This window comes from Micropterus dolomieu, linkage group LG08 (assembly GCF_021292245.1).
Source record: "Micropterus dolomieu isolate WLL.071019.BEF.003 ecotype Adirondacks linkage group LG08, ASM2129224v1, whole genome shotgun sequence".
NCBI classification, from domain to species: Eukaryota; Metazoa; Chordata; class Actinopteri; order Centrarchiformes; family Centrarchidae; genus Micropterus; species Micropterus dolomieu.
Window position 1 is genome coordinate 15,795,534 of NC_060157.1, and position 23,061 is coordinate 15,818,594.

Genomic DNA, 23,061 nt, shown 5'->3' on the forward strand with positions numbered 1-23,061 from the left:
GTGTGGCCACATTTGTGTGTTGGCCCAAAAGCTGTAAAAAGTCCTTACCCTTGCTATCAGGGACATTGTCAACATTCAAATTCAGGTCTCCGGAGATAAGAATTCTGTAATTAATAAAACAGTTTGACAGTACTTCTGATATTTCGGGTAAAAAAGAAGCTGTGTGCTTGGGCGGCCGATAGATGGTGATTAGTAGTATGGGAGAAGAATCGTTATTAAGTAAGATGAGAAACAACCAAGCTGTAAATGCTCACATTTGAAAATTTCTGAAAAAATTGCTGCCAGCCCTCCTCCTCTCTTCCCATCCCGTATAGTGTGAATAAAGTTGTAATAAGGAGATAATTCCTCAGATAAAAGCACCGTCAGGGCCAAGCCAGGTTTCTGTTAAGAAGTGCTATTATTATAATAATAATAATAATAATAATAATAATAATCCTTATTTGTAGAGCACTTTTCAAAAATAAGTTACAAAGTGCTTTAACAAGTATAAAGAATAATACAAAAAAAACCCAAGATAAATACAAAAAAAAACAACAAGATAAATATGCTCATTATGCTCATTTTCAGGTTCAAAACCTTAATTAGGGGTTGTACCAGAACAGGTTTACATGGTTTAATTTTCAAAAAACACCATATTTTTCTCATACTGCACATTGCTGTAGCTCCTCTTTTCAGCCTGTCTGTTGTACGCTCCGCTTTTGAGCTACAGAGTGATGCATCTTACTTGTATCATATCTTTGTTGGGAGTTGCACATGCCCAGTTCATAGGTAAGGACTACTAGCCGATCAGAAGCAGAGAAGGGCGGGTCGTAAGAAACAAGGTAGTGTGATCCAAAACAAACCCGCTTCAGCCGGTAACCATGGCTACGCTTCAACCGTACATGTTTGAACCGGAGTCCGATCCAGAAACAACGGCAGAACAACCAGAACCAGCTTCACAACCTAGACTGGAGCAAGACGTTTCCGAGTGTTAAGTTATTAATCTGTAACACATTTATCTTTCATACGTAACGTTTTAACCGAGCTCTGCCTCTACCTTACAGTATCAGCTTAATGACTGCCTGAACGTTTTTTTTAATTTCATATTTAGGTGTACTTGTGAAAACTGTTCAACAATGCCCACCGAAGTTGAAAACGTCTGTTGCCAAGAAATACGAAAGGTAGTTATTATAATCAGTTACAACGTTGTGTAGCAAACATCAACAGAAGCACACACCTAAGGTATAGACAATGTTGTTGTGAAGTTACATTGCCGTGTTTATTTTAAATATAATTTGCAACCAATAAAGCATACTTACAGGTTGAGGTTGTGAATGTCCAGGCCCAGAGTCGGAGTTGCATCTTCTTATAGGACTAAATGTTGCGCAAATCCGGAGTTGAACTGTTCAGGAAGCAGTCCTCGGTGAAATGGTTCTGATGGTGCTTCTGAGGAATCATGTTAAAAATGAATTTCAACCACTGATTCTTCACAAAGTCATCCTTTGGAAGGCAATGCATAGATGTTTGCCCCTCACAACGAAGAATACAGCGGCTCGACATGGCGATTCCACTTACTAAAGTCAAAGGGCCTCTGCTCAGACTAGCTTGATTTGAGGGTGTGCCTGACTCACTAGCTGCTTGGCAAGCTTTATGACGCGTTTGCATTGTGACATCACAAGTCAAGGAAGTGAAGGGCTGGACTACAAACGAGCTTCTTTTCAAGCGGTTCTGAGCAGAGCTTTCTGTGGGAGATGGGAACTCCCTTTGGGCTGGACTTTGGGCTTTTTCACTTTGCAAACCTGTTACATGCACAAAAAAGATAAATAACTCAATAAAGGAGAGGGAAAAAGACAAAAAGCATAATACCACCACTTTAAGAAAATAAAGTCTAACTTTTCCTCACAGATAAGATCGTTAATAGAGAAAGTCGTATCACTAAGAGCCCTAATGTTTAGCGGAGCCATCTTTATATTTCTTTTGTCCTGGTTCAGCACATCAATATGGTGTTGACATTTAAGAGGGACAGGAACCAAGTGAGACTTTCTCTGGCAAACATTATTTGCCTTGCACTCCCTACTGGAGATAATAACTTCAATATTATGAACATCATGGTGCTTAGAAAAACAGCTTGTCGGGCTGAGAGACAAGAGATGCCTGTAGGGGGAGCTAGCATTGGAAGTGGCACTCAATTGTGCTGTCAACATAGAGTGAGAATGAGCATCTGTGGAGGGGGTGTGTGGGGTAAACAGTCAGTCACGTGGAGCGCACTGTACAGTGTGCTGAATGTTAGCAGCCAACATGTGGCTCCAGGGAAGCAGCGAGTAGTGGCGTTAAAGAAACGGATGTTTCGGGTAATTGAGTCTCCAATTATCGAGGTTGTTAGAGCGAAAAGGGGACCATGAGATGGAGACTGTGTGGTGTTATGGAGGGAGGGTGAATGGTTTAAACTGTCCACACAGTGCGCACGGGCAGATAGGGCCGTTGGCGAATCGCTGGCAGCAGCACCAGGCCTGGGAGAGCGACTCCCAGCCGGCTGCGGTTCAGGAAGGCATCTGGATTGCCGTTGCACCGCTTCCTTTAGAATTCTATGCCGAGTAGAGGAGGTCGCAGACTTGGAAGGAGATCGCTGAGGGTTCCCTGAGTGGCCATCCATCCGCACGCTGTCAGCAGCCAGTGGAGGGAAGGCAGCAGCGTCGGTCAGTGCGGCTGGGAATGCAGTGGTCTCAGCAGGCACCAGAGAAGAGGTAACAGAGAAGAGAGATGCACTGAGAACTGTTTGCTGCTGGTATCCTCCTCAGCATTATTAAATCTATTTTCCTGGGCAGTGTGTATTTTCTAGTGAGCTAATGACGCAAACTACCACAAGTAAACTGACGACGCAACGCAGCGCAGTGTATGTGGCACTATATACAGAAATATTTCTTACAGGCTAAAGACTACTCAATAGATGTCAAAAGTGTTTACTTTGGCATTAGTCAGGCATGTGATTGGCACAGTACAAAAAAGCAGGAAAATAACCAGAACACAAGAGCACACAACTCTGTGATTAATGTTATTTGACTAAAATCTGTATATTCACATAGTTTTAGAGTATTATATGTTCATTTAATAGTATACTGTTAGTATAATGTTAATATATTGCATAATGTAACTGCATTCATCATCATTTCATATATTAGAATATTGCCTAGCTTAAAACTAGTATAATATAAATTCAAGTTACAGCAGGTTTTCATTCATTAAATCCTTACTACTTGTACTAACTTGTCATTAATCATAGCCATTCATGCAGAACAGTGAGTTCAACATTGAAGTGTTGTAGCACTTCAAACCTTTTATGTTATTCAGCCTCATCCAGGTTGTGAATTGTCTGTTTGCGAAAAGCTACATTGACGAGCACTAATACGGCCAGCTAGCCAAACCTTCCTTATCTTTTCGGCACTGTCTTCTTTCTTACCACTTCAGCTGCAGACTGCGCATCCCTGTGGCATTTAATCCACTCAGATTTAACTCAGGGTTATCAAGGAAAGTTTAGGTTGACAGTCTGACTGCCTATATAGGTGTTAAACATTACTACGACTGTGAATAAAATAATGGTTAGGTGATTCATTGTCAACTTAACTGGAATTTATGCGCGTTTGCATAAAAAGGGCGTGTTCAGCAACGCAGACAGAATTTTTTCATAATGCCATATGGTCCTTTCCCCAGAAAAAAGAAATTGTTACGAACCTGAGATGGAAGTCCAGGGGAGGAGAGGTAAGTACAATTATATATGTGGTTCCAGGGTAGAAGAAAACAAAGAAACAGGAATATGTTAAGTAAAGAGTATTTATTACAATAACTATCAAAAGGTGTCTCTTAACAACCAATGAAAACAAAACGACTCCCAAAAGGGGAAGCGTACCACAAGCGTCTTTCTAAAGGGAACTGAGGCAGTAAACCCAAACACAAAAGTAGCGTTAGCAATACAGCACACAATCACGTGGTGCAAACAAAAACAGTAAAACTCACTACACGCTCACCACAGACTCCCAAGCACTCTCGGTAGACATAGTCTCTCTCACTGTAGACTACCATACTCTCACACTCAGCAGCTTCCTTCTCCAGTTCTTCTACTCTCCACTGATAAGTCCTGCTTAGGGCAAAGAGGAAAACCACACAAAACATACCATAGACACATAAACGGCCCACGGGTCGTAACAACCATGAATGATAATATCAGAGGATGAGGAGTGCAAAAAAACGTTCCAAATCTAACACCGTGGTGGCCATTGATGCGGACAAGCCAGCCACAGAGGCTTGCTGGCATTAAGTAAATTCATTAGTTACTTTAGCCCATCAGTGTTCTTGTTGTAATTCTCTGTTTTGTCTTATGGACTCTTTTATTTGTAATATGATTGAGATGTACAATTGCACATTAAGGACATTGTAGATTTAAAAAAATATTGATCCAGGGGGAGAAGGGGAACAATCCCAAAAAAATCACAAATCCATCAGTAAAAAACTTATAGTCATGTATCAGGGAAACTTAAAAAATAGTGTGGTTTTTGTCAAGGAACTACATTTCTTCACTTTCCAAGGCTACAAAATAACACACGCCTCTGCCCCTATTATCCCTGCAGTGGAAAATCAAATTATAGATATTATAGATTTAGCAGTGAGGAAATACAACCTCTCCTCATGACTGACTTTTTGCATCATCTGTCTACCCTCGCTCTTCTTTTTTCCCTTCACTGCCCACTGAAAACAGCCATGCACCCACCACTGCCACTGACTTGCGAAGGGATCATAGTACTCCTATTACTCTTCCTCTCCACATTAGGAGCATGGACCCTTCTGACGCTGCTCCATGTAGTTTTAAGATTCCTGTAGTAATTTATCATTGGTTTGTCAAACGAAACAGACACACCCAACACAGGAATATCAATAATTTAATAAAGATCTAGACCAAAACCTCAGCTCCAGCACAGACTGTTCTTCACAGACACTTCATCTCTCCTACTAAATCAGATTTTATGTTTTTAACAGGATTCTGGTCACGTCCTGGTGATTACAGTGAGCTTTGGGACATCCGGAGACTTAAAAGTCATTTCATGAAAAGCCAACGAGAGTGCTGCAGCTGATCTGCAGCACTCATGTCTGTGTCGGCCTGAGCGTCGGAGGAACGTGATGTTTAACAAGCTTTATTACCTGCGGTAATCAGCTGCTTGTTTTGGTGACTTTGGCTCAGTCTTCCTAACTTAACACAACAACTTCGGACCCAGTATTTAGCATAACTCCATCAGCTGTTCGCTGTAAACACACCGCAGCACGCTGGCTGCTATTTCCGAGCAATACATCTAATGCCGACATGGGCTACGATCACAGGCGGAAATTTCATTCAGAAATTCATTGCAAGGCAAGCCCCACACCCCCAAAGTACCAGTACTACTACCACCCCCCCGAGCAGGGACTTCTGGGGGGGGGGTTCTCAGGGGTTAGACTTTGTTTTTTAAGAAAGCGTTCTATATTTTCCTATGCCATAGCAATGTCAACAATGGAGGATATATCTACATTAAGTCCATATGTTATCACAGGATTTAAGGTCTGGCCGTGGCTATGGGTGGTTGGCCAGTGACATACTTTCAAAATCTAGCTGTCTCTTGCTAGTTTATCCAACCTTATCTACTGTATCTATAATTGTAGAGTTGCATATGCCTAGAGAGGTGGTAGTAGGCACATCTAACCATCAAGGGAAGCTATAGTGTGGTTCATAGGTGAGGGCGAGGTTTACTGGTGGAGACTGTAAGTGACCGGGAGTGGATGAGGGAGAGTGAACGATGAGTTGAGGGAGAGTTCCAGACTGAGTAGAATAAATTGTCACTTAAAGTGCATGAGCCTAGACCATTGGGGTGGACGTAAAGACAGAAGAAGAATGGACATTTCCAGAAGAGATTAAACTTGTCAGTTACACTGGTGGCAAATTGTAGAGAACTTTCTCCAGTAAGATAGGAAAGTGGTATACTGTATATGTGCAGTCCATTTACCCTTTATTTTGTGGTGGTGATGGTCAGGTCCCAACTAGAATTGTGCTTAGAGTATAAACTGTACCATTATATTTATAATAACATGAAAGTACGTCACACTCTGCTGCTCGTGTGTAAAATACATTACATATTTGTTTGAATAACCTTGAATTACCAGACATGAAGGATTTGAAAAGTGCAAACATGTTTGTGACCAGCTTACCAGCAAACTTGCCAGCTTTCTATTAAATTTCTGTTACATTGTTGCTGGCCCAAAGCAACAAAAAATAGATTTTCAAAATATGCTCGGAGTGGGAATAGACTACCACCAAATTTCCTGTTGGAGAGATTAGATTTATATCAGTTTCAAAAAACAATGCACTGTGATATACACACTGGAACTAATGACATCATTCCTTTCAGTATTACATAATAGAGTTTATTCTTATAACACAATATTTTTAAGATTGAATTGAATACATCTTTAGTTCCAGCTTTGACCTTAACACAAAGTCAAATAAGTATATCTTATTTTACATGTGTGGCCCAAATCTTAAATTTGATTAAGCAATTTAATGCCTTGTGTCTTGGGTGAAAAGGCTTTTAAAACACAGGATGTTGAAAGCATCCCATGTGTGCTCCAACTAAACACCAGCACTCAGTCAGAGGAAATGTAATCTTCTACTGAAGCCTGAATCACACTGTTCATCCCCAGTAGTGAATGATGTTTGTGAACAAGTCTCAGAGGGTAGCAGAAAAGATCAGCCATAACAGATTGGCCCTGGTTCGACTCACAAATGATTGATTGCCAGGTAAACATTACATTACCATTTTAAATCTGCCCTCTGGGTTGTGAGCAACTGTTTCTGACAGAATGACTAATTGACTGAAGCTGCAGTATCTATTTAAATTTCTTTTTTTTCCATTAACCATGGATGTTTTTAACAAGTATGTATTTAGAGCAACTGACTCTGATGGACGTATGTTGTGATGTCTTCTAGGCACAATACTATAGGTAAGTTGAAGTTAGCAACACTATGCTAACACAACAACAGTTAAAATGAGACAAATAAGATATCTGCCTCTGAATATGTAGCAGAAGTGGGAAATCAAGTTATCATATGCAGAGGCGTGTAACATCTCTTCCCAGCTCCAAATCACTGTGTCACCCTCCTACATGAAAAGAGCTGCATAAGATATTCATGCGTGCTACTAACCTAGATTTTTAAATGTTTTATTTGGCCACTTGTCTGCTGTTGTTGAACAGGGCCTATGGAGGCTCGGCGAGGCCTCCTCTCACTGCTTTGATGTCTGGACTGAGGCTGTGTTTGTGTGCATGGATTTGTGTCTGTTAATGGGAATAAGTGTGGATATCTTTATTTCTCAGTGCCCTGTAATGATGCCGGCCATAAAAAGTATTTCTGGCATCGAAGTAGGGCACTGCCAGAGATCTGCTGCATGGCATTACAAAATGTGTAGGCATGTGTGAGCATGGTCAGACTGGCACTGGATATGACTAGGTAACCAAAACAGGGCCAATCTACGCCACAGCTCCATTAAGTATTGCATTACAAGTGAATTGACACTGGTGGATCAAAATCTACGCAACTAAAGGAATAGCTCATGACTATCAGAGTCTCAGTTACTGACAGGATGACCAGCCAGAACCTTACCAGATACTCCCTTGGCACTGGTGTCATCTGAATCCTCGTGTACGAGGAAAGGACTGAGGAGAGCAGGTGATCAGGTGTCATTCAAGAGTCATTCAAGATAGACAACATGTAACCACTACCTGTTAACATGCACAAACACATACACATAAATATGTATACACAGAAACGTACCTATGTAGTTGCACAGTTCAAATTGTATATGTGTACATTATGTGTAATGCATTATTCATAATCCCAAACTAAGCACAGAATGAAATGAACAGTGAGGTAGAGACTGATGAAAAGAGGTTAAGGAAGAGAGTAGATAGGACTTTTAAGTCTCTTTCTCACGCTATCTTAGCTTGAGCCAAAGTCTGAGCTACAGTTTAAATCATCAGACAAGATCGGAGAAATCTACAACAATAATGGTTTGTGATTATCTAAAGCTGAGCTCTGCTGTCCACAATCAGAGGGTATTCACAGTGGTTTCATGCATGTATTTCACAGTTCACAAAGATTCAGGGAGAAGAAGGAAAGTGTACATTTCCAAACATCTTAACTGATGTCAAGAGTGGAAATTATTGCTAAATTAGATCAAAATTGAGTGCAAAAATAGAGAGTAAAAATAGGGAGTAACATTGAAAAAAAGCAGGATTTTCCTTTTATTAAATATGGCAAAATTGAATTGATGTATTGATAACTTGTGCATGGTTAATGTGTCACAATCTGCTCCTCAGTTCTGCTTACCTGTGCCTTAATTGTATTGATATTTTCCTGACTCATTATCGTAGTCAAATTTGACATTTGGGTCAGTTCGATAAAATTTGATCACAGTGATGAACAGGAACACTTGTCCAAATGGAAACACTGACCACTCCATTCAAAGGTATGTAATATGTCAATATTTAAGGAATTGACCCTTGTGTTTTGACATTGAGCATACATTTGAGTAGGGTGTTCAGGGTTTCCAAATGGACAATTGCAAATGTTTCCCAAATGGTCAACTGAATATGTCAAAAATGTTCCCAAATGGAAACAAACATATGAGAAGTGAAAGGTCAAAAGGCTTGGTAAGGTATCTTACTTGATGTTTACCCTTCATACTAGAGCTAGAAAGTTGCAAACTTTTCCAACTTAAAATATCTGTTGCAGTAAATAGCTGACATGAATTTGGTGGCTAAAAATGTCAAAGTGTCCCTTTTGTCCTCTTTGACATTTAGGTCAGTACACTGAAATTTGATACTTTCAATGTAATTAGAAAGTTCCAACCTTTTCCAGCTGAACCTTGGTGTTTCAGTGAAGAGCTGACATGAATTTGCCCGGTGCGGACAGTGCAGAGGCAAGCGTCACAGCAGGGGTGGAGGTCCAAAGGGAAGAATGTAGCCGATCCAACAGCCGGTACACAGGCACCACCAGACTCCATCAGTGTTCTTAACTAGTTGACTACTTTCACGCTGAAGAATGAATGGGAGCAGAGTTCAGGTCACACAATTGACATATACTGCAGGGGCAGACCTAAGGCGGGCCGGTGCAGCTACACGGTGAAGCCTATACGAAATACAAGCAAAAGCTGACTTGGTGGTCAAGACTGGTCTACTGGTCCATCTCAGTGTTAATGGGTTTTCTTTCCCTAACACAACCTTCACTTTAAAACGAGTTAAACAGGGCACCTGTGGTAATTGTTTTTCATGTGTTAATACTATGAAAGCATCCAATTTATGGATGTGAGAACAGTATTTTACATCAAGAGCAGCAGCCCTTTTCTGACTTCTCCCATCAGAAAGTGGAGAAAAGATTTTGAGTATGGCTCTGCGAAAATCAATGTAAATGTATTTTGGCACTTCAGTGATGAGCTCAGGCTGCAGGATGAGTCTGGCATCAACATTGAAACTGTTGCATTGCCTGTGTGGTTCACTGTGCTGTAGACTGTTTCTCTGTGTGAGGAGGAAACAAGAGAAATAACAAGAGTGAAGTATAACAAAAGGGAGAGATAAAAGATGCTGAATGTGAAAATCAAGTTAGACAAGCCAGTCTGCCATGCAAATCAACATAAGCAATCGCTATCCATGATGTACAAAAGATAGGTTTTGAGCCGCATTATAGCATCTTGCACTGACTGGTCAACAACAGGTTTGTCATTTAAAATGTAATTGACTGCAGCCACTTTAAAACTGGCTATGTCTACTTTGGAAACAAAACTTTCTTTTAAATTATTTGCTTAGAAAACCGAGAGTAACCTTGTGCATAGAATGTAAAATACAGGGTTTGTAGCAGGAATCAACAATCAACCAATCAGACAGAATCAGCCTGCAATCCAGAAATATTGACCTTCCTCTGTCCAAATGTCTGCTGACATACCATCCTTTCAGGATTCATTCTTTTCTTCCCAGTTTCCTTTTCTTTCTTCCTTCATTTCAACCTTGTTAGCATCTTTTTCCTGTCCTCCCTTTTCCTCTTCTTCCTTTCTATCTTAACTTCGTACCTTTGAGGCTTTGCAGTCACCTCCTTGATTCCCCCCCTCAAATAATTACATCATAGTCCTGAAAGGGCTTGTTTAGAGAGATAGCCTGAAGAGCTTTTCATGTTGTTTGAACAAGCAACAGTATAACAGAGCGCATTCAGGGTCCTGACAAGTGTTAACGGCTGAAGTCTACAGCTTCCCTGGTTCCTTATCCATATACATATGCTCCCAATCTATAGGTTGGAAGTCTTCTGTTTTAGACTGACTGCATCATAACTAATGACGAATGTATTTGTTGACGTTTCACTTAAGCACATAATGGACAACTGGCAACAGTGTACCCAATTTCTATCTACTGTATATATGACTGTCTTACAGCAACAGTAATTTCAGCAAGTGCTCCAAAATCACTTATGTTTACATTGAAGCTATAGTAATTGTGAAAGGGAGCAAAGGTTTAAAGTATGACCACGATTGTTCCACAACCCAAGAACTTATTTTAACACAAACCATGATGTTTGCCTAAACATAACCAAGTCATTTTTGTGTCTAAACTAGACCTTAACAATAGCGCTGTCACATCATACAAGTAATTTTCAACAGTTATTTGTAGCACTTTTAGAAGGCAAAGACAAATTATGTTGTCCTGTCGATTGGGCTGTCAGATCAGAAAACACTTGTTGTAGAATGTGTCATTCTAGAGGCCATTAACAAACAACGTGTTTTGTCATCTAATTTGGAGGACTTGTTGGCACTTGGAATTGATACTTCCCTTTCCCTGTATTGAAAATTACAAAATATTCTTGTGATTAACAACAGAAATAGTCAATTTTATCAGTCTGTTTTTATCATTTCAACCTTATAGCCTAGAAATTTATTTATATACAACAAATTTTACATTTTGAAGGAAACATAATGCATGTTGGATTACGTTTTCAAGTAATGTCATTAATAATTTCGTCAGTTAAAATATCTGACAAGTCCAAAAATATTGATATTGAAGTTATCAGTAAAACTTTCACAAACGTATTTCATTTGTTTTCAAAGATCGAAGATAATTCAGAAAAAGTCAGCAGAGAATTGTTAAACTGAAACCATATCTTTTCCTAACCTTAACTTAAGTCCTTGGGAAAAAAAAAATAAAAAAAATACTCTGTTAATTATCAAATTACACATTTGTGTGCACAGTTGTAAAGCAATAGCCTACAAACACAAGTTTTTAATGCAAATTCTGAAAGTATAAGCATTATTGGTCACTTGATAGGCACACCGTCTTGTTATCGTTAGCAGTAAAAATAAATATGTTTTTTCCACCAGGACAGTAATATGTGAAGTTTAGCTGGCTGATCTGAACTTTTATGCTGTACAGTTTTATTGCCAATAATATTCATCAGCTGTTTGTCTCACAAACGTAACATACACATTTCTGTCCACGTAGCAAAGCCATAACACAGCACTGTAAATTATAATCCAACTACAAATTTTTTCTACCAGGGCAGTGAAAGTTTAGCTGGCTTTTCTGAGCTTCTATGCCTAAGGCATCACCAGCATCACCAGCTCTTTTAGGCAGATTTTATTGCTAATAATTTGATCAGTTTAGAAAAAAAAGAGAAGAGAAAAAAAAGAAGAAAAAGAAAAAAAAAGAAAGAAAAGAAAAAAAAAAAAACAGAAAAAAAAAACTTAAGTCCTTGTGATGCCTAAACCTAACCACAGAGGGGATCAGGTCAGCCCTGGTTTCTGGAGTCAAAGTACTGCATTTTGTACACTCACCACCACGCAAGTTCATAAACGTTGCACTTCCTTTACTGAAAACAATTGTGCCTCTTAACGTAATTCAAGAATTATGTTTGTCTGTACAATGTAATTGTGAAAATAATTTTGTAATATACTGTACAAACATAGTGTCAATGATACAGGGTTGATCATTTACATATTAGTCTGATATATTACCAGTAATCAGTGACCAAATACTAGGTAAATATGACATAGTCATTGTTATTTCAACTTTACGACTCAATCAGTATTGCCTAAATACTCCATACACAACTGACCAGTACTCAAGGGTAGGGCTGCTCGATTATGGCAAAAATCATAATGATGATTATTTTTGTCATAATTGAAATCACGATTATTAACATGATTATTGATTGACTTAGGAAACATCATGCAAGTAAATATAAGCAAGCAAATATTTTACATGCAAGGAACAGGTAAAGCAAGGCTTAACACACCGGGCTTAGTATAAGCATAAATAATATGTCATTTGTAAAGCTATGAGGAGAGGAAAAGATACTAGCCGCTAGGCCAATTTCTGCAGTGTAAAATGCCATAGGCTTAAGCTAATAATTGTGACTAGCAAGTTGTAGAAGTTATTACCCCGTTATGTCGGCTTAAGCTAAAGTAAACATCACAGCCTGGATGACAGTTGTGGCTTTTAAGAGAGGGGCAGAGTGCGCTGCTGTAAAAGAAAGGGTGTCATAGCAAAACAAAATGCGCACAATAATCGTTTTAATTCGATTAACTTTGTTTTTATATTCGTTGGAACCCAAAATCGAAATCGTGATTAAATTTTGATTAATTGCACAGCCCTACTCTAGGGATGATGTCACATTGATTAGGTCACAGGAACCTGGAGGATGAAAGTGGATGGTCATCGCTGGCTGCTAACCAGAGTTACTCCCTCCCCTGGCATCCATTATTTTTTGAGTTTGTTATGTTTAGTTATATTTAGATGCTTTTCCACAGTATATCTTCTAGGTAGTCATGGATCAGACATTTTTCTTTATTTCACTTCATAAAACTTCTTTTCCTATTAGTTTTCCATTTATAAATTATGTGTGGTCTCTCCCTTTTTGTTTTTCTAAGAGCAAGGTTGTGACGAAAACTATTTATGTTCTCCAATTTTAAGATAAGAAGATACTAAATAACGTTTTTGGTGGCAATTTACAGAATTTTGAACACAATTCCTGAACTGAAGACATTTTCCATGCATCCCACCTGAGAGCTACATGGTTTTAGAAGACCTTAGAGACTTTTGATCTTGAATATTTTGTAAACCTCTTTCCTCTTGACAGTGATTAATTTCAGGTAGAATTACAAGGTCATGGAGGCAATAAAGATATGTGATCACTGCACAAAACATAAAAAGACAGGTACAACCCATTCAGCCAAAATGCTACAGCTTCTGATAATGGCTAGACAAAATCTGTCAGGAGAAAAAAGATGTGAACAATATCCCTGTACCAGAAACACAGAGTACATTATAAACAAGAGACATTAATCATTGTCAAGCACAATAAAAATGCTTAGAAAGACTGCTTCTGGTATGTAATTATCCAATAGACCATGTTTATGTTGGAGCCCTTTGACTTAATTCTCAAGAGAATGAAGGTTAATGATAGACTGCCTTGTTTACTCACTTGCATGCTAAAGATCTGCCTCCACTGGTAAATTGTTACACGTTGACAAGAAGTTGGTGTGGGCCTTTGAGAGATGTCCCATAATGACAGGAGCATTCAGCTAACCTTTGTCTGTGCATGTGTGTGTTGCTAGACTAAGAGAAGAAATATATTAAACATGAAATAAAGGGCAGAAGAAAAGCCCTGTTCCGAAACGAGAAAACCACCATTTAAAAAATGTGACACCATCTCTGACACAATGATTGCTGGCATGAAAGTAAAATTCATTACAGAATATTAATGAAGATATTAATCATCAAAATAGAATAATTTCTGATGAGGCTATCAATCATCTGTATTAAATATTGATTAATACATTTCTGGTAACAATCAAAAAAGTATATAATGCTGTGGAATAAATTTGTAATCCAGGTTGCTCACATCAAGATATCAATCTTTGTAGACCTGTGATCGATAATCTGGTCAAAAGATAAAACACCTCAAATTAAATACAAAGCTGTGCTATGTATGGATTTGACAGAACTGAGTGCAATTCTTCGATAAAAGAAGGCCACCCATGCAGGAACATCTCTGTTACGCATCAAGGTCATCTGAGGGACAAAACCCAATTTTTTTTGTACTAAGATTAGGAGGATACATAAACACATAGACGTGTATTCACTTTAAATCAGTTTATCTTTGGTCGAGGGACAATGTGTGTATGTGTGCACGGGGACCGATATGTTACACCACTGTAATCCAACAATCCTACCTCATCTGTCTCTGTCTAACTCTGGATATCAAAGCCAATTGGCATTCACTAGATAGCAGCCTAAACCTGGGGTGATCTTCCTTCACACATACATCACACAACCTCATTTGTCCATGAACTGACAGGATAAATGAGGTAATGGGAAAGAGTGTGTGTATGTGTTTTTGATTTTACGTATTTGCTGTTTCTCATATTTTTTTATTTGCTTGACAGGTATTTAATTAAAGGAGTTTTAACCTTTGCTATTGTCAAACATTGACTTCCCTGAATCTTTTTATTGCCACAAATTCTACTCCAACACAAAAACAAGAATCATTATATCACTTTGTTGCCTGTATAATCAAATACAAATGGCTTGAGCTAAAAGCAGATCTTTGTAGTGTTTGTAAGATGAAACAGGTGCTAAGTGATTACAGTGCATTTCAGTGCATTGTGTTGAGTGCTGTGCAGTGGGGGATATTTTAATAGGAAGAGTGTAAAAACAGTGTGCTGTGGCTTTCTCAGGCAAGAAAATGAGTGATCATCCCATCGCTCTAATGAGGATGGATAGCATTCTGTTAAGCTTCACAACCCTTTTCTCACAAACACAAACAGTGGCTTTGTGAATCCCAATCGCACGGCTCTGAATGGGCAACAGCAGAAATAAATCACATGCTTCACTGAGGGATGGTAAGCAGACGTATTGTCATCATTTGAATGGAATGAGAAAGAATAGCTTTGATTTTGATGAATCTGTGTGGTTCAAAGTTAGTTTTATTTATTTATTTATGTTTATACTTTGCCTGTACCTCCTGGGTGAGGTAATCTTTCCTGGGAATATGAATTATGGATAATTCTTATAAAAATAGATTTTAATGGTTTGAAATTTAGCGAGTTTAATCTTTTCAAACACTTGAATAAACAGCAATGCAATAGATTACACTCACAGTAAGGATATAAAAATGTGCAAATCCTTTATATGGTTGTGTTTGTGTAATAACAGATAAACATTGGATAATATATCAGCAGGATTCAGTAAAGAGACCAGAGGCTCAGCAATGTCATATTGATGTTTTTTACCTAGGCATTTAAAAATAACACATTTTAGAGCTGTAATCGCAATACTGTGATACACTGAAACCGTGATGTTTTTGTGAAGGTTATCATACCGTGAAAATCTAATACCAGCCCATGCCTAGCTAGTATGAACAAATGGTTCCACATTTGCTTTGCAAACCTTTCACACAATACCGGTACACAGGATAGTAATATGGATCCCGTTAGCTGGTGAAGTAATGTGGCAAGCCATAACGTTACAACTATAGTATTTTGCAACAGATAACTTTAGCAACTGGTCGGCATTAGCCAGCAATCTAACTTCAGCCACCTGAAGCACAACATCACAATATGTTTCACATGTTTTGCAGTTTACCTATCCAACAGGATAAAAGCCAACTTTGGGTCGGTTTTTATGTATAATACAAAGCGGAGCTCTCTCCATGACTCATACGCCTTTTCGTAGATCTTATTCCCGTCTGGGCTTCAGCACATAAAACGTTTTTGTTGTTTTTAATTCTTACGCGGAGTTTGTGTTGGAGTCTGTGTTGTGCTGGGGGCCGGGCGTTTTTTGGTGTTAGCGGACTCCATTTCATATTCTGCAGTGTTGGGTGCAGAATAGTTGCTGTTCGAAAAACAGGCGTGTGGTTCTTTTTTATGTGAGGTTACAACCTGTTTACAAATAGGCAATAAAAAAGTGATTAACTGAGAAGTGATGTAATTTAAAAAAACTACATATAACCCCTTTAAATGAAGAGAGTATCGCAGTATGGGATGATGTGCCCATAAGAAATGACTTGATAGGGCCTAGGTCTTATTATTATACTAAGCCTGCTCAGCTATCACACAGCATTCACAAAATGTTCATCATATATCACCACTGCAATCCAATAGCAAGTTATGAAAAATAAAGTCTGCCAAGAAACTATGTTTACTATTAAAAATAGCCTATCCATGTTGCTACTATGTGCAGGCAAGCAAGGAAGGAACTAGCAAATTGTAACACATTTTAGCTGGCCTATGTCAGCGACAATGACAATACACGGTTTTACGAAGGTTGAAGCAGCATTATACTGTAAGTGCACAGTATTCATGTGCTCTGTGCAGCTTTGTGTCTGATATGTTCTGCTATCCTTCTCTTAGTGACTCATCATCAACCTTGCAATGACAGCAGTTTATTTAGTAAATGTGTATTTTGAGACTTTGACCACATGTTTGTACTGGTTTTATCAAGACTAATGCTAGCAGCTCTGTCAGGCTGTACTTTGGCATAGCGTTACTTTGCGTTAAATGCTAACAGGATGATGTTTAGCAGGCATGATGTTTAACATGTTCACCGTCTTAGTTTAGGCTAATTAGCAAACACAAAATGCAACTGATGTTGATGGGAATGACATTAGTTTTGCAGGTACTTGGTAAGTATAGGAAACACGATGACAGCACTAGATTATACAAGGATTATTATTATTATTATTATTATTATTATTATTATTATTATTATCATCCAGTAGTTGTGAGAAATTTCAGTTTTGGCCAAAGTGTGGGAAAAAATAGCAATGCCTATTAAGAGGGGTCCCACCATGGTGCCTTTCATAACAAGCAACCTTGTTATGCCCTTCTCCACACACATCTCAAACAAAAAGAACAGACTCATGACCTCTGTGTTACAGTGCAGCCAGAACCTTAACCTCCTCAATAAGCAGTGTGTGTGTCACCCACCACGTTGGAAATAGCCTATTTCACAGGGGATGAGAGTCTAATCTCACTTTAATGACTATTCTTGGGCACGGCATCACACATACACAGTATATGACACTCATACTACACGTGTGTGTGTGTGTGTGTGTGTGTGTGTGCGCGTGCGCGCAGTAAGTCAAAGGCTTCTGATGAATCAAACACCTCCATTCACTTTCTTTTTTTGATGTAGCGCTGACCATTTCCTTTTTATTTTTCCTTTTACCTTCCTTACCTACCTAAAACAGACCATTAGAAATCTTCACGCAGCCACTACATATTATGTCTCTCACTCTCTCTTTCCTCTAACTGATGAATGAACAACAATATTGATCACAGCTGACATCCGAAACTTGACAAATGGCAGGACTGGGGCATCTATTTACATTTAACCACTCATAGAATATCAGGTGGCATCCAGGTGGTGTGCTGTTGGGCTCTTGTTTTGGCAGCAGTCATGCATTTGGGGGTTTTACCGGTCAAGATAAGGAAAGATAAAGTAAAGAAATTAACTGTAAACATACAGATGCATCACATAAATGGCAACATCAAGCTGATGGTTCAATATTTGTTTCCCAGAAGCTGTTTTAAGTGTGTGTGTGTGCTCTCTTGGCATATGTTGAAAGTGCTTTGCAGAGTCTGCGCATGTACTGGTGATTGTGTGTACAAACTCTGATACAATTTCAGCTGTCTGAAAATGAATTCCAGTGACATTCCAGTGCCAGTTGTACAGCTTTTGCCAGCCATTGTGTCAGTCTTAAATACCATTATGTCCCAACATACATATGACCTTCTCAAAGAAATGTGAATTTTTAATAGGAATAAAATTGTTCTGTCGTGGCTGCTTGCTAAAGCACTGTATTATTCATGAATGTAGCAATAATGTTCTTGAACCATTTCTTACTTTCTGTGGCAGTGTTTTATACTGCATGGCGGCTGTAGGACACGTTCCTAAGCTTGGACAGTAGATTTTCTGATTGTCCTTCTAGTTGTCCTACTAACAGGAGAAAAAATGCTTAAGATTAACAGCTAACAGCCTGATCAATATTTTTGAGCATTAACAAATCTCTTCTGTAACAAGAGACATCCCAACTCTAATCTTAGAGAGAGACCAGCCCACTCATTGTCTTTTTCATCGGTCATTGTCACAACTCACACAAATCAATGGTTTGATTGGCTTCTCTAGGGACACACATAGCTTATTCCAACATGTTTATGCACAAACATGCTCACACGCAGCAGATGCACTACAACGCACACTCTCAGCTCCACATCAAAGCTTCACTCTCTCATTAGTATGCAATACAGCTCATATCCTCTTAAGAAATGGGTTGGTAATTGATGACGCTATCTGTTCCGTAGCAGATGATTACGAATGCCTGTCACAGAGTCTGCCACAGTCCCCAGTTTTGCTCTTTCTTCCTCTTTGTCTCCCCATTCAGTCACCTCTCTCTTTCCCCACACTGCTACATTTGCTATTGCCATTCTCCTTCCATCCACCAGATGCCCTCAGACCTTTCATCCTTCTTTCCAGCCCATCTCCCCACTTGCACCTCATTCTCTCATCAGCCACTGATGTACTGTACTGGCCCAGAGCCATTGTTCCTCTACCAGTTTGTTAAAGTTGCCATGTGCTTCTTGCCCTTTCTTTCTAACCTCTGTTACCTATGTTTGGATATCTTCAATCCTTTCCTGCCTGCCCCTTTGGTTTTGTTTACCCGTTGAACTGCCTTCCCAGTTTTGACCCTTGTCTGCCTTGTTATTCTTTAAGGACATGTACCCCTTTAAGGTCCTTTTACTTGCTGCCCCATTTGCACTGGCCGTGACAATTCACCCTTCGCTGAGCCACTCACCGAAAACGCAAGCTGGCCAATCACAGTGCAATATAGGACTTGCTCTAACTGCTGTCCGACACTTTCATGGCTGTGCTCCATTGACTTAAATGCAAAAGGAGTCGTTTTCTAGCTTTTTTAGCTGACTTTTTCCAAGATATGGTTCAAACGTTGTTCCAGGGGCACTTGTAGTAGTGAAAGTCATAATGAAAGGAGAGGTGGCAGGTAGGATGGATGGTTAGATATTTAGGCGACCTAAACCCAGGAGACCGGAAATCAGTTCCCGTGTGAAACAAAAAGCCACATCAGTTTTTGTTTTTTGTAGTATTATTAGTGTTTGCATTGACATCAACTATCAACCTTTTCTATTCTTTTTATATGAGGATGAGTTGGTTATATAGGCCTACTGCTTTTGCTTTTTAAGGATTGTAATAGTGAATAGAGACAGCTTTACAGGAATAGTGTTGATCCGTAATACCGTTGTCCTTTTTCTTAATCGTCAGGTGATGCAGTGGTTCACTTTTACTCTGATCGGTAGACTTGAGCTTCTATCTTTATTTTTTTTCACGTCAGTTTGACAGCATGAATACAACATTCAAATGCAAACCTTTCTGTGTGCTTCTTTCTGAGATAGCTTTTCCGTTTTTCCAAAAATTAGAAAACATTTCAGCCTGTCAGACTTAGCAACAGTTACTAAGGGGGACGTGGGTTCACAAAGGGTCATTTACTAAAGGAAGTCATACAGTTGGAACATGGCAACACATGTTTGGAGATACGAGTTAGTTTTTATCAGAGACACCATGTCCTAACAGATCTTCAGTGAAAACAGCTATTGGAAGCTCACCGTGCAATCCATGGCTTTCACAGCACCCAGTTTATCCCTGAAAAGCAACAGCAAACACCCAGATTATTCAAAGCAGCAAGATATATTTGTTTAGCTTTTGAAGACACCCCGCCCTCAATCAGCCCCCAACTTCCCCTAAAGCACAATCGATGCTTACCAACAAGGTTGCCTAGCACCAGTTGCTTAGTAACCGCAGGCCATTGCTTTCTACTACACTCACTAATTCTATCTCAGAGCTAAATTTAGAAACGCCTTTGATTTATCCTCCTCACTGGATTGACAGAAGTTGGCTGCACAGAAGGAGGCTTTCTTGAATTGTAACATGCTTGGTTTTTCACCCTCTGTGCTGTCTTCCTCGTGCTGAAATCAAAAGCTGCCAGCTATTATAAAAAGTACTGTTGAAGCAGTGCCATGATGGGAAAAATTAATTATTCCTGTCATCTGTAGGTTAGTGCTACTGATTACAATCAATCAGATGTTATTGCTGCTGATTGACAGATAAAGAACAAAAGCTCTCTCCAAATGTTAATCCATAAGAAATACAGTTTCTATAGTTTGTGTATAAAAAACACAACATCATCTTGATTTAATGATGTTGATTTCCGCACATTGTAAGTCTAAATACTTCTGTTGCTGTCAAGTCTTCCTAGTAAGCTGCTTATTCAGATTTTTTAAAGACATGATTTGTCATTTAAAAGTCAACATAACAGGGAAATATCTATATTCAGATGTAGTATAGCATTTGTAGACATAATCCTTTTGAATTATCAACAATGTGAAGACAAAATATCTAACTTACAAAGTTGGCCCATAACAAAATGGCATTTCTCCAGCATTTCCTAACATGAACTCTTGCCCACACACACACACACACACACACACACACACACACACACACACACAAATAATTCTTCCTAATCACTCCATCTCAAACTGACTATTCACCAATTTTCTTTTCAGGCCTATGCCAACAAAGTAGACTGACAAGTTAGAGCAGCTGACACATCCTACTCACTCCTCCAAATTCAGAGAGACAGAGAGGGAAAATAAAGAGAGACGGAGAGACTAAAGGAAGGAAAACAAGGGGGGATGCCAAGTAATGAAACGGCAAATGAAATTGAGCAGAACTGGAAATGCACAAGCAATCGCTTCTCACATTACTGTCGATGAGTTCTCCTTATGTTAATTAACTTATAGTGAAAGGTTATGTGTGTTTATGTCTGTTCTGTTTGTTCTGTTTTACACAGTCAGAACTTCGGGGAAAGGTTGCGGTTATGGTCCAAGAAATTAATGTAAGTCAAAGTTATGTCCTCTGAGGTGTGAGACATAATAGCCTTCACCTTCTTGCTTTCTATATCCATCAGTGTATTAATCATTTAGATGGGAGACATGGCCAGAGATACAGGCCAACATACTGCATTACAACCCACAGCAATCTCACTCAAAACACAGATTTACATAGAGTATGTTCTCTCTGAATATCTGTCACATACACAGGTAAACAGGATGTACAAGATGGCAAATATGGCTTTCTTATAAATATACAGGGCAGCGACGCAGAAGAACTTACCTGTGTGATTGAATTGTGTTTTACAACAGACACTGCCAATATCCATTAAGTGCGGTACTTGAAGGTAAACAATAAAATTGGTCTCGGAGAGCCTCGGAATATTCAGAAGCCCATGCTGTCTCCTTGGCTCTATTGAGTCCTGGTCTGAGCTAAGACACGATGTATTAAGTAATCTGTCACACTCACATAATTTATTTCTTTCTCTCTCTGATTTCCCCTAGACTGTAGTATGTAATTTAAAACTCCTCCATTTTCACTTCAAAGAGATGTTTTTAATAGTGTAATACCTAATTGCACAGAGCATTATTTTCAATACTTTAAGCTCAGTATCTCTTGCTCTCTTATTGTTTGTAGGGATATGAATTGCTATGCAAATGAATAAAACCTAAGAGGCCTTTTCATATTGCTGTGAATGCTTGCAGTTTTATTTGGCCCTTTAGAAAGCTTTACGAGGCAAATCTCCCACTATGCCGAGCTAATATAGTCAACCACACTGAGCAGCTGACTATGAGCCTCCGAATTTAAGACAGGGAAGCATTCAGGCTCACTTATTTCCTGAACCATCCAGTGCATTAAAAAATCACCATCATTAGATTTCTCCACCATAATCAACATTTTCCTTTCAGCGAGCTAAGTCTGGAGACCTTCTGCTAAATGTTTCAACAATTATCTCCAGCTACACACTGAATGATAATGTTGCTGATTTGATTACAACACAGCTGTCATTTTCTTTAAAGATGGTGCAGGGAAACTTCACATTGACAAACGAGCCAAAATTGAGGTAAATTGATGGTCACCGTTGTCCACAGCTAACAACAAATACTACACTAGCATAATGGTATGGAGGCATGTTGGATTGAAAGAGACAGGTCATCAGACTCTCAATCAGGACTGTGTGATCTTGTTGCTGCAGCGCTGATGGAGCAGCTAACAGGTTCAGTCTGCCTGTGCTCTTCAGGTGCCATGACAGTTTTATCTGCTGCGTCTTTTCTCTGCAAGGGGAAATGAATGGCCTGACTAGGACAAAACATGTCATGTTCTCATTAGTTAGATAAAGCATAGGGTTTTATTTACTGACAGAGGAGGTGGTTGGCCTGACAGTGTCATGGTGTGATTCTGGGGCTGATGTCACTGCATACATCCCTGGTATCTGTTTTTTATGGTTGTTGTAGTCAAAAGAGGTGATGAGCACACTTATGTGTTGCTGATGTCTCCTGCCTTTAGCATCCTCTGCTGAACTGATTATCCTAAACAATCACTGCCACTGACCAATTCAGTTGATTTCAGCTGTGGAGCTCCCCTCACTAGGGACTGAGTGCATCTTTTATAAGATCAGACGTTATATATACAAAAAAATTAAATAGTAATTTATTTCAAAAGCCTTAACAATTATAATGTGATGCTGCAAGTATTTAGACATTTAGCTTTGGCCTAAATGCTCATGTCAGCATGCAAACATGCACACAGTGACAATGCTAACATGCTAATGATTGGTGGGTAGGTAAAGTTTTACCATGTTCATCTTCGTTTCGCCTGTTAGTATGCTAACATTTGCTAGCTAGTGCTAAACAAAGAGTACAGCTGAGGCTGATGGGAATGTCAGTAGTGTGTTCAATGTGCCTAGCTTTGTACTAAACGCAACAGTTTGAGATATCAACAGATTCTGAAGGGTTTGAGTGTGTTACGAACCGTGATGATTACGAACTACATAGTCACTGACTACAAATGTTTGAAGTTCAGTCACTTTGCTGATTTGAATAATTTTGTTGAACTGAAAAA

General features: G+C 39.1%; 1 protein-coding gene and 1 long non-coding RNA gene across 4 annotated transcripts in view; one reads left to right on the forward strand and one right to left on the reverse strand.

Moving 5' to 3' along the window:
- Positions 1-1,610, reverse strand: part of LOC123975615 — a 29,405-nt gene extending 27,795 nt beyond the window's left edge. For both annotated transcript variants that reach the window (XR_006826115.1, XR_006826116.1), the window contains exon 1: positions 1,299-1,610. This is a non-coding gene — a long non-coding RNA (uncharacterized LOC123975615). The remainder of the gene's footprint in view (positions 1-1,298) is intronic.
- Positions 872-23,061, forward strand: part of LOC123975614 (cytochrome P450 3A27-like) — a 57,536-nt gene continuing 35,346 nt past the window's right edge. The window contains exons 1-2 of one of the 2 annotated variants that reach the window (XM_046057238.1): positions 872-970; positions 1,091-1,160. The gene's annotated coding sequence lies outside the window, so the exon portion shown is untranslated. The remainder of the gene's footprint in view (positions 971-1,090; positions 1,161-23,061) is intronic. The other variant, XM_046057236.1, reaches the window with a different exon arrangement.